At 43.4% G+C, this 12,762-nt stretch overlaps 1 protein-coding gene across 1 annotated transcript in view; it reads right to left on the bottom strand.

Moving 5' to 3' along the window:
* The window catches only part of TMEM163 (transmembrane protein 163), a 269,056-nt gene that overhangs the window by 33,429 nt on the left and 222,865 nt on the right, over nt 1-12,762 (bottom strand). The gene's annotated exons all lie outside the window — the stretch shown is intronic.

The following is a 12,762-nucleotide window of genomic DNA, read 5'->3' as shown; positions in this document are numbered from 1 at the left end:
GTACTTGCACTGTATATATTTAAAGCGGACAGCTTGATCAGTGTTGACATATCTTTATGCCCGTGAAACCATCACCAAAAGCAAGAGGCTATTTCCCATCACCCCCAAAAGCTTCCTTATGACTCTTTAATAATCCCTCCCGCTTCTAACACCATCCTCTGGCAACCACTATCTGCCTTCTGTCACTATAGATTAGATTGCACCTAGAATTTATTTTATTGATGTATAGTTGATTTGCAATGTGCTAATTTCTGCTATACAGCAAAGTGATTCAGTTATACTATATATACATTTTTCACATTCTTTTCCATTATGGTTTATCACAGGGCACGGAATATAGCTCCCTGCGCCAAGTAGGACCTTGTTGTTTATCCATTCTATATATAATAGCTTGCATCTGCTAATCTCAAACTCCCAGTCCTTCCCGTCCCAGCCCCCCAGCCCCTCTGGTAAACACAAGCCTGTTCTCTCTGTCTGTGAGTCTGCTTCATAGATAAGTTCACTTGTGTCGCATTTTAGATTCCACATATAAGTGATATCATACGGCATTTGTTTTTCTCCTTATTACTTACTTCACTTTGTATGATAATCTCTAGGTCCATCCTGTTGCTGCAAATGGCATTTTTTCATTCCTCTTTAATGGCTGAGTAATATTCCATTGTGTATATACCACATCAACTTTATCCATTTATTTGTTGATGGACATTTAGCTTTTTTCCATGTCTTAGCTACTAGGATTGCATCTAAAAATTTATATAAGTGGAATGATGCAGGCATATCTCCTTTTACTGTGCTTTACAGATACTGTATTTATTATAAACTGAGGGCTTGTGGCAACCATGCATTGAGCAAGCCTGTCAGTGCCATTTTTCCAATTACATTTGCTCACTTTGTGTCTCTGTCACATTTCGGTAATTCTCACACTGTTTCAAGCTTTTTTTATTATTATTATATTTGTCGTGGTGATCTGTGATCCATAATGTTTGATGATACCTACAACTCAATGAAGGCTAAAGATGATGGTTAGTGTCTTCAGCAATAAACTACTTTTAAAATTAAGGTATATATGTATATATTTGGATATAATGTTACTGCACACTTACATACAGTATAGTGTAAATGTAACTTTTTATGTACTCGGAAATCTAAAAATTTACATGACTTGCTTTATTGCAATATTTTGCAATGGTATAGAATGAAATCCACAGAATCTCCAAGCTATGCCTGTACACTATTAATGTATTTCTTTTGGCTTTGTATCTGGAACCCACCTTAATTATTCTGAGTTTCATCCATGTTGTATGAGTCAGCAGTGCCTTTTTTATTGCGGAGTAGTGCTCCACTGTATGGATACACCACCTTTTCACCTATTCATACACATTTGGATTAGTTTTAGGTTTTGATATTAGAAATCCAAAGGCAATAAACATTTGTTTGAGGGTCTTTCTACAAATGTATATGTTCATTTCTCTTGGGTAAATATCTAGGGAAGGAATGGCTAGGTCATATTGTAAATGGATGTTTATGTTTTAACAAACCTCTGAACTCTTTTCCAAAGTACATGAACCATTTTATCCTCTCATCATCAACATATGAGAGCTGTAAATGGTCCACATATTTTCGTTTTTTTCAAGTTTAGACATTCAAATGGGTATGTAGTGGTATCTTATGGTGGTTTTAATTTGTAATTCCATGGAGACTAATAATATTGAGCAATTTTTCATATGCTTATTGGCTCTTCATTTATCTCTTCTCCTAGGAACCATCTGTAAATCTTATGCCTGTTCTCTTATCAGATTGTTTGTCTTCTTCTTGTTGTTGTTCAGTCGCTAAGTCATGTCCAACTCTTTGCAACCACATGAACTGCAGTATGCCAGGCTTCCCTGTCCTTCACTATCTCCCCGAGCTTGCTCAAACTCATGTACATTGAGTCAACCATCCAACCATCTCATCCTCTGTCACCCCCTTCTCCTCTTTGCCCTCAATCTTTTCTAGTATCAGGATCTTTTCCAGTGAGTCAGCTCTTTGCATCAGGTGGCCAAAGTATTGGAGCTTCAGCACCAGTCTCTCCAATGAATATTCAGGGCTGATTTCCTTTAGGATCGACCGGTTTGATCCTTGTACTTTGCCAACAAAGTCCTTTGGACTCTCAAGAGTCTTCTCCCTCCAGCACCACAGTTGCAAGGCATCAATTCTTTGGTGCTCAGCCTTCTTTACAGTCCAACTCTCACATCCGTACATGAATGTTGGGTCTTCTTATTAAACGGTTCTTTACGTGTTCTGGAGACAAGTCTTCCTTCTGATGTGTGTATGCTGTCTGTGCAGTCTTGTCATAAATGGTGTCATAGCAAAGGTTTCTTACTTTTATAAAGACCAGTTTTCAATTATTTTATTTTATGGTGCAAACTTTTACTGCCAAATCTAATAAATTTCACCTAAATACCTAAATGTTCTGTTTTACTTTCCTTTAGAAGTTTTAGGGTTTTGGATTTTACACTGAGGTTTTTGATTCATTTTGAGCTAGTTTTTATATAAAGGTAAATGTCCATTTTTGTTCATAAAGCTTTCCAGTTGCTCCAGCACCATCTGTTGAAGAGAGATTTTTTTCCCTACTAAATTGCCCTGGCACCTTTGTTGAAAGCCAGTTGACCAGCTATGTATGCATCTATTTCTGGGCTCTATTCTCCATGAGTTAAAAGTCACTCTGTCGTGTCCAACTCTTTGCGACCCCATGAACTGCAGCACGCCAGGCCTCTCTGTCCATCACCAACTCCCGGAGTTCACTCAAACCCATGTCTATCAAGTCAGTGATGCCATCCAGCCATCTCATCCTCTGTCGTCCCCTTCTCCTCCTGCCCCCAATGCCTCCCAGCATCAGAGTCTTTTCCAATGAGTCAACTCTTCACATGAGGTGGCCAAAGTACTGGAGTTTCAGTTTTAGCATCATTCCTTCCAAAGAACACCCAAGACTGATCTCCTTTAGAATGGACTAGTTGGATCTCCTTGCAATCCAAGGGACTCTCAAGAGTCTTCTCCAACACCACCATTCAAAAGCATCAATTCTTCGGCACTCAGCTTTCTTCACAGTCCAACTCTCACATCCATACATGACCACAGGAAAAACCATAGCCTTGACTAGACGGAGCTTTGTTGGCAAAGTAATGTCTCTGCTTTTCAATATGCTATCTAGGTTGGTCATAACTTTCCTTCCAAGGAGTAAGCGTCTTTTAATTTCATGGCTGCAATCACCATCTGCAGTGATTTTGGAGCCCCCCCAAAAAAATAAAGTCTGACACTGTTTCCACTGTTTCTCCATCTATTTCCCATGAAGTGATGGGACCAGATACCATGATCTTCATTTTCTGAATGTTGAACTTTAAGCCAACTTTTTCACTCTCCACTTTCACTTTCATCAAGAGGCTTTTTAGTTCCTCTTCACTTTCTGCCATAAGGGTGGTGTCATCTGCATATCTGAGGTTATTGATATTTCTCCCTGCAATCTTGATTCCAGCTTCTGCTTCCTCCAGTCCAGCATTTCTTATCATGTACTCTGCATACAAGTTAAATAAGCAGGGTGACAATATACAGCCTTGACATACTCCTTTTCCTATTTGGAACCAGTCTGTTGTTCCATGTCCAGTTCTTACTGTTGCTTCCTGACCTGCATATAGGTTTCTCAAAAGGCAGGTCAGGTGGTCTGGTATTCCTATCTCTTTCAGAATTCTCCACGGTTTATTGTGATCCACACAGTCAAAGGCTTTGGCATAAAAGTCAATAAAGCAGAAATAGATGTTTTTCTGGAACTCTCTTGCTTTTTCGATGATCCAGCAGATGTTGGCAATTTGATCTCTGGTTCCTCTGCCTTTTCTAAAACCAACTTGCACATCTGGAAGTTCACGGTTGAACTGAACTGATTCTCCATGAGATCACTCCAGCCAATATAACTCACTTTCATCAGAGCTCAGTTCTCTTCTGTTTAGAAACTTGTGGGCTGTGGCTCTAGAATAAATGAAGAGGTCAATCTTGCTGAGGTGATGGAATAATTCTGTCTAAAGTAGTAAGAGTGGGATACCATTGATGATATAACAGCAGGAATTTTCTGACTTTCTCTGTGCAGTGCTGGGGTGATGTTGGAAGGTTGGATGGATGGTGAGGACCTTGACTGTGTACATGTGTCTGTTTTTAAAGTATTTGGGAGTCAATACAACTCCCAAATTAAATTCAGAGTTATGCTTGACAGCATGTCATACAGGAACATGAACCTATTGCTCATAGCAGATCCAGGAATTATAGGTTATTGTACAAGAAGGTGCCTACACCATTACCCAATCTGAGCTGAAAATAGGATCCCTGAATGCATTTCCTGGATGGTTCAATACAGACTAAGCTTCTAGAATTAAAGGCATCAGAAGGTCCACCAACTTCCTCAGAAACTTCTTCTCTGGTCCAACAACCATAGTATTAGTCAATGTCCACTCAACAATTATTTGCTAAATGCATCATCTATATTGTTTTATTTTCTTTCTTAGCAAGCTTCGCAAGAAGACTGCTATTACTATTTCCATTTTACAAAAAAGAGACTGAGGCATAGAAGGCTGGGACTCCTGCCCCATCTTTCTCTGGTTACGAAGAGGCAGAGTTGGGCTCTGTCTCCCTGACCTCAGCGTCCACTTTTTTTTTTTTTTGCTGCACCACAAGCATGCAGGATCTTACTTCCCCGACCAGGGATCAAACCCATGACCTCTACAGCAGAGGTTGTTGCTGCTGTTCAGTCACTAAGTCTTGTTCAGACTCTTTGGGAGCCCATGGACTGCAGCATGCCAGGCTTGCCAATCCTTCACAATCTCATAGAGCTTGTTCAGATTCATGTCCATTGAATCAGTCATGCTAACTATCTCATCTTCTGCTATCTAACTATCCCTCTTCTCCTTTTGCCTTCAGTCTTTCCCAGTATCAGGGCCTTTTCCAATGATTTGGCTTTTCACATCCAGTGGCCAAAGTATTGTAGCTTCAGCTTCAGTCCTTCCAGTGAATATTCAGGGTTGATTTCCTTTAGGGTTGACTGGTTTCACCTCCTTGCAGTCCAAGGGGCTTTCAAGAGTCTTCTCCAGCACCACAATTCAAAAGCAACAATTCTTCAGTGCTCAGCCTTCTTCATGGTCCAACTCTCACATTCTTACATGACTACTGGGAAAAAACCCATAGTTTGTTTTTTTTTCCTACGGACCTTTGTCAGCAAAGTGATGTCTCTGCTTTTTAATATGCTGTCTAGTTTTGTCACAGCTTTTCTTCCAAGGAGCAGGCGTCTTTTAATTTCATGGCTGCAGTCACCATCTGCAGTGATTTTGGAGCCCAAGAAAATAAAAGGTCACTATTTCTACTGTTTCCCCATCTATTTGCCATGAAGTGATGGGACTGGATGCCATCATCTTAGGTTTTGGAATACTGAATTTTAAGCCGGCTTGTTCACTCTCCTCTTTCACCCTCATCAAGAGGCTCTTTAGTTTCTCTTCACTTTCTGCCATTAGAGCGGTATCATCTTCATATCTGAGGTTGCTGATATTTCTCCCAGCAATCTTGATTCCAGCTTGTGACTCATCTAGGGCACTGAATCATCAGGGAATTCTCTCCCACATCTTTAACCACAAGGGGACATGCCTCAGAGTACTCACTCAGTACAAGATCCTCAAGAAACTTACTCCCATGGATGAGGCACTTGCTCCAGAAGACTTGAGGCGGACAAGCTGACTGGGTAGGCAGCATGTCTGTGAGCCTGCTCACCTGGGCCCAAGCCTTCACTCCTGACCCCTCCATCCTCTCTCATGTCGCCCTGTTAACCATCTCCTACCTCCCAAGGGAGGTCATACAGAATGGATTTGAAAGACTGCTGGGAAGGCTGAGGGGAGGCTGGGTTTGAAGCTGAAGGGACAAGAGGAATGGGAAGGAAGGGATGAGTGTCTTCAGACAGAGCATCTGTGAGAGCAACAGGGGCTAGAAGGGGGTGGAAGGACTTGAAGGGATCTGCCTAAGGAGGAGGAGGAGTCAGGCAGGCAGTGACTGAGGGTTCCAGGAGGAGTGAGTGCAGAGGCGCCATTTCCAAAGAAGTGGACAAGGTGGGAGCTCAGAGGGGAAGCGAGAGGCCCTGGGTGAGAGGGAAGGAGGAAGGGGAGGAGACAAACGGGTATGGGGAGGGGGCAGGCTAAGCTGGTTCCATCCTCTCCACCTGGTAAAGATGGACCAAGAAGTGACAAGCTACTGAAGAACTTAAGGAAGTCTTCCCAGTAACTCCTGAATGCTAAACACCTCACAAAACCAAAAGCCTACAAATCCAAGAGTCACAGTCACTGTGAAGGAAGACCCTTGGGGGATGTTCTCGCCCGTGGACTTGCAAGTACAATCCTAATATATCCTTTACCAGAGTTATCACTCTAGCTTTGTTCCTGAGAGTGAAATCCCATCGGGGGCCTGTGCAAGGACACCACTGACCGCCCCCAGCTCTGCAAAGCCAGCCAGGCCTCTGCGTGAGGGGGATATAGCAACACTGAGGGAAGAGATGTGCCCAGAAAGCAGGCAGCCACCCCGCACTGTGAGCCACCTTCGTGTCCCACGAGGCCTGGAAATGAAACAGGGCTCACGACTGGTTGCCTGAAAGAACACAGTTGTGAGGGGGGCTCCCTCCTCTTGGCAGAAGCTCCTTTGTTCTGGTGGGTGGGATGGAATCTCAGGCAAGAACTTAGCTGAGCGAAAACAAGGGGAGGTTTGAAAGCAACCCTGCGACTCGAGGAAGAATCAAAGCGATGCCGAGCAACCACTCCTGACCCACAACAGAGTTATTTTTCCTTTCTTCCTTCTCCACTTTCCGTTCTCTATTCTTTCCTCCAGACACACTGGAAACAAACAGGAAACAAACGTCTAAGAAAAAGAAAGCAAGCTCACACAGATCCCTTGGTCCCTGTGGCTGCTCAGCCTCTAAGAGCCTTCTCCTCCCTGGACCTCAGCCTGTCTCCCCAGTGTCCACTCTTCCTTCAGATCACAGTGGAGGCCCAACACGCCTCCCCCATAGCAGGCTTGACTGTCTCTATTACAGCCCTCATCACCTAAATCAAATGTTTAGGCTGTCTGGGTCTCTCCCCAACTGTGAGCTCCTGGAGATGGGATGGGATTTCACTCTCAGGAACAAAGCTAGAACGATAACTCTGGTAAAGGATGTATTAGGATTGTACTTGCAAGTCCACGGGCGAGAACATCCCCCAAGGGTCTTCCTTCACAGTGACTGTGACTCTTGGATTTGTAGGCTTTTGGTTTTGTGAGGTGTTTAGCATTCAGGAGTTACTGGGAAGACTTCTTTAAGTTCTTCAGTAGCTTGTCACCTCTTGGGCCATCTTTACCATCTCCAGCATTTGCTGGAGAGCAAATGCCAGCTCCTAGGAGAAGTCAAGGCCTTTGCAGAGCAATGAAGAAACACTAACCATTAGTGCTAGTTGACTCTGAACCCCCAGTGCCTAGACAGTAGGCACAGTAAGGATCAGTAGGCACTCATATGGCAGCAATTATTATTATCAGCATATGACCATATATTATTCATTGCCAATTGGGAACAATGCGTCATTGTAATTATAATTGTTATCACTTTTAGTGCATGTGACTTACGGAGGAGGATAGGCCCAGACACTGTCAAGAGCTCAAGGTAAACAAGTCACAGTATACAAACAGAAAAGTGTAATGAGCTAGTACAACTCAACAGGTCACTGAGAGAAAGTGCATGAGAAAGGATGAGACTTCCTGGGTCATGGGATCCGACATAATACCTTTGGCTTTCGCCAAGCACACGACAGTTGATGGAGCAATTCCGCATTCATCACATCGTTTAGTTCTCACAATGCTTGTTGTGGAGCAGGGGGCGTGACACCCATTTACAAAGAGGGAAACTGTCTCTCAGAGAGAGGACACAATTTGCCGGAAGTCTCACAGCCAACGAGTGGTGAGTTAGACTTAGAGGACAACCTGCCCATAGTGTGCTGGGTGTTCCCAAAAGGAAGGGGCCCAGAGTTGGCTGTGGCCGCCTGAAGCCAGAGACAGACAAACACCAGTCCTATCCAGCCAGGGGGAGGGGGACCAGGAGGCAGGAAAGAGGGATCCAGGGGCCCATCTGAAAGGAACTCAGGCCACAAGCAGTTCAGAAACTTTAAAATCAGAACGTTAAGACCATAGTAGCACTGTCTCCTGTTAATAATATCGATTATTTTAAGTAAACGGCTCACTTGATCTTTATCATAAACCCCTGATGAAAGTATTGTCCCCATATGGCATATCCGGAAGCCCAGAGTCAGAGATTGAGCAATTTGCTTGCAGTGGTCACATGGGTACTGGGGTGGGGGGAGTCACTCAGCCTCCATGCCCTCCCCTCTTTCCACGTGACTCCATGTAACCCCTGAATTCCCTCATTCCCTACTTCTACTTTTCCATGGCTTCTTGGTACACTTGCCTGCATGCTTTTCAACAGACAAAGCAACAGGAGCACACCCTGGTCAGTGGCACAGATTGCAGGGGGCCCGCATGGTGGGAGCAGCAGTGGCAGCCAGAAAATGCCAGCGATGGAATCAGCTGGGAGCCGGGCACCTCCGCCTGAATATGAGAGGACAAGAAAAAGCAAAGCAAAAAACAAATGGAGAGGGTTTAAAAAAAAAAAAAAAGGAGAAGAAATAAGACAGAAGGTTCAAACTTGAAAAGCCAATGAACAGTGGGACCACGGAATCCCACAGTATCAGGAGCCAAGACAGACTGAGACGAGGAGACAAGGGTTCAAATCCAGGCACTGCCACCAGCTAGCTGATGACCTCAGGAAGCTCACTTCTGCTGTCAGAGCCCCCAGGTGCCACCACAAGAGAGAAGTGTGCCACCTGTCCCTGCCTTCCCTTCTAGAGCGTGGTGGGTGTGAAAACAGCAACACAATGATGCTCATGTCAAAGCAGCCACAGACATAATACCAAACCATTGCCACCGCATCTGCGGCGGCACCCACACTCCCCAACTTCTAGAACCACAGTTCACGCAGAGTTTCTGAGAAGGCTCTTTTGGAATCTGCTTCATCAATGATCCAATGAGACCCCATGCAGGCCATAACGGAGCAAACTTAAGCCATCTGCCCAAAAGGCCCTTGCAGGAGACACTATGGAATCCTTTTGCAGGTCCCCTGAGAATGGGCTGGCCTGTCTCCTCCAGCATGAGGCTGCTGAGGAGCAGGCGACAACATGGCTCAGATCCAGCCAACTTCACAGGAGGGCGATTCCTAACCGCATGGCTTTCTTTCAAAACTCACCCATTCTCACAAATTACTCGCACTCTGAGAATTGTGCCCATGACATTAAAAAGAAAGCTGCTGGGGAAACAGGCCTGGGGCAGGGAAAACATTGCTTCAGACAAACCCATGTAACAACTTGATGGAAATCATACATCAAAAGGTAATTCTGGGGACTTCCCTAGTGGTCTAGTGGTTAAGACTTTGTCTTCCAATGCAGGGGGTGCAGGTTCGATCCCTGCTTGGGGAGCTAAGCTCCTACATACATCATGGCCAAAAAACCAAAACATAAAACAGAAGTAATACTGTAACAAATTCAATAAAGGCTTTTAAAATGGTACATATAAAAAAAATCTTTTTAAAAAAAGGCAGTTCTGCAGACGAGGGCAAGGGTGAAGGTGTAACTTGGATGTAAAATTTAGGATATCAAAACCCTAAACTCCAGTCTCCCTGGTTTCAACCACCACCAACTATGAGCCACCAAGAGGCACAGACTGCATTTGGTCTGCTGGAAACTAATCACCTGCTCCTAACCAGGGTTCCCCAAATATTTTAAGTATAAATATGCCTTGGTTACTTGGTTACATAAATATGCCAGAGTCTCCACAACTCTGAAGGTCTAAAAAAACAAATAAATACAACAGACCACTTTACATCTTTCCTTAGAGTTCTGACAGGATGACCATAAGCAGGTATGATTTTTAAATCCCACACCGGGACTAATACCATACAGTTGGTGTGAACCCTACCAGGGCAGGGACAGTCTTGGTTCAATCATAGAGGTCTTCACCCTCTCTGATCTCACCTAGGCGGGGCATGAGATACCCTAGCAATGATGTGGATTTTAACTTGGTGAGCTTCTTCTCTTAGGAATATTTGTACCATAAGATATAAGGCTGCTTCCAGTTAAAACCCCTGGAGATCCCCTGGAGAAGGGAATAGCTACCCCTGCAGTATTATTGCTGGGAGAATCCCATGGACAGAGGAGCCTGGTAGGCTGCAGTCCATAGGACTGCAGAGAGTCGGACACAACCGAGAAACCAACATGTTCACTTTCCCTTTGTTCAAGCTTCAGATTCTGGTGGAATGGAACACATGATAGTCAGTCTGATGAAGGAAGACGATGAACAAGTCCAGATTCAAGGTAACCAGGAAGACCAAGGTAAGATAAGATATAACATATGGAGTATAAGACATGGGATTATTTGCTTGAGCCAGCTCTTCTGAAAAAGATGAAATCCATAGGTAGGTACACTACTACCCTGCTATCCATCTTTCCTCCGTGTCACTGAGATGTTAGTTGCGATGATAAATAACAGGCAAAAACAAGACAAAAACAAGGAGGGCCGCAAACAAGGTCTATGAGCACAGCTATCCATTCTACATCAAGTAAGCCCTGCCTCACATTAATTTTTAACACCTAAATAAATGAAAATGTCAACAAGCCCAGTGCTGAAAATTCCCACCAATAAACATTTCTTAGAGTGGAGTCAGATTTCCACCCCTTGTAAAATGCAAAGATGTTATCTGACTGACATCTTAATTAATCACACAATACTTTTATGTCTAGATGTGGCTCAGACAGTTAAGAATCTGTCTGCAGTGCAGGAGATTGGGTTTGAGCCCTGGGTTGGGAAGATCCCCTGGAGAAGGGAATGGCTACCCCTCCAGTATTATTCCTGAGAGAATCCCATGGACAGAGTACCCTGGCAGGCTGCAGTCCATAGGACTGCAAAGAGTTGGACACAACTGAGCAACTAATTTTTAAAGGGCTTCCCTGGTAGCTCAGACACTAAAGAATCCGCCTGCAGTGCAGCAGACCCAGGTTCAATCCCTGGGTCAAGAAGATCCCTGGAGAACGGAATAGCTACCCCTCCAGTATTATTGCTGGGAGAATCCCATGGACAGAGGAGCCTGGCAGGCTGCAGTCCATAGGACTGCAAAGAGTCGGACACAACCGAGAAACCAACATGTTCACTTTCACTTTGTTTAAGCTTCAGATTCTGGTGGAATGGAACACATGATAGTCAGTCTGATGAAGAAAGACGATGAACAAGTCCAGATTCAAGGTAACCAGGAAGACCAAGGTAAGATAAGATATAACATATGGAGTATAAGACATGGGATTATTTGCTTGAGCCAGCTCTTCTGAAAAAGATGAAATCCATAGGTAGGTACACTACTACCCTGCTATCCATCTTTCCTCCGTGTCACTGAGATGTTAGTTGCGATGATAAATAACAGTTAAGGTCCTGAGGAGGTACCAAGGGAATGGTTCTAATCTCAGGTTCAAGCTGGCGAGGGGTGGGAGCATTAGGTACACAGGACAACTTAACACAGTCACTTTAACAGCTCTACTAAAAACAGTGTAATGCCCACTCCATTTTCATCTTCCCCATAAACACACACACACAAATGTAATACATTACCCCCAAAAGACTAACATGTGTTTTTCTAAAAGTGAAACTAAAGGTCTCATAACTTAGGCCTTTTATAAGATGGTGCACATAGTCGAGCACAAGCCAAGTCACACCCTGAAAGAAGAGCCCGTAATTTTGCATTACATCACTATGCAACTTATAAACAGGCGCACCTCATTTCACCTCACTTTGTAGATAATTATTATTATTTTTTTTTTACAAATTGAAAGTTTGTGGTAACCCTGTGTCCAGGAAGTCTATTGGCACCATTTTTTCCAACAGCATTTGCTCACCTTCTATCCCTGTGTCACATTCTGTTAATCCTCAAAATATTTCAAACTTTTAAAAACATTTTTATTGAAGGACAGTTGATTTACAATGTTGTGTTAGTTTCAGGTGTACAGCAAAGAGAATCAGTTACATATATACATATAGCCACTCTTTCTTCTTTAAAAGATTCGTTTCCCATATAGGTCATTACAGAGCATTGAGAAGAGTTCCCTGTGCTACACAGCAGGTCCATATTAGTTACCTATTTTATAAAGACTCATGTATATACGTCAATCCTGATCGCCCAGTTTACTACCCCCACCCCCTGCGTTTTATTACATTTCTTACGGTGGTCAGTGATCTTTGATGTTACCATTGCAAACAGATTGTGACTTGCTGAAGTCTCAGATGATAGCTCACATTATCTTTGCAATAGGTATTTTTAAATCAAGGTATGTACATTGGTTTTGTTTTTTAAGATATAATGCCATTGAACACGTAACAGACTACATATAATAGACATAGTATTAAGATAACTTCTATGTGCACTGGGAAACCAAAAAAAATGTGTGATTTGCTTTATTGCATTAATTGCTTTACGGTGACAGTCAGGAACTAAACCCATCATATCTCTGAGGTAAGTTTGTAGAGAGAATCATTGTAATGGCAGTATCTTCATCTCCTGATAGGTAAATTAGCCTCCAGGAGACTGTAAAAGTCTTTTTTTACCAGTATGCATAAGATGTGGAGCAAAAATAGAATCAGAGTGCAAAA

The sequence above is a fragment of the Bos indicus x Bos taurus genome, chromosome 2, assembly GCF_003369695.1.
Source record: "Bos indicus x Bos taurus breed Angus x Brahman F1 hybrid chromosome 2, Bos_hybrid_MaternalHap_v2.0, whole genome shotgun sequence".
NCBI lineage: Eukaryota > Metazoa > Chordata > Mammalia > Artiodactyla > Bovidae > Bos > Bos indicus x Bos taurus.
This window is presented reverse-complemented; position numbering and strand designations above follow the sequence as displayed.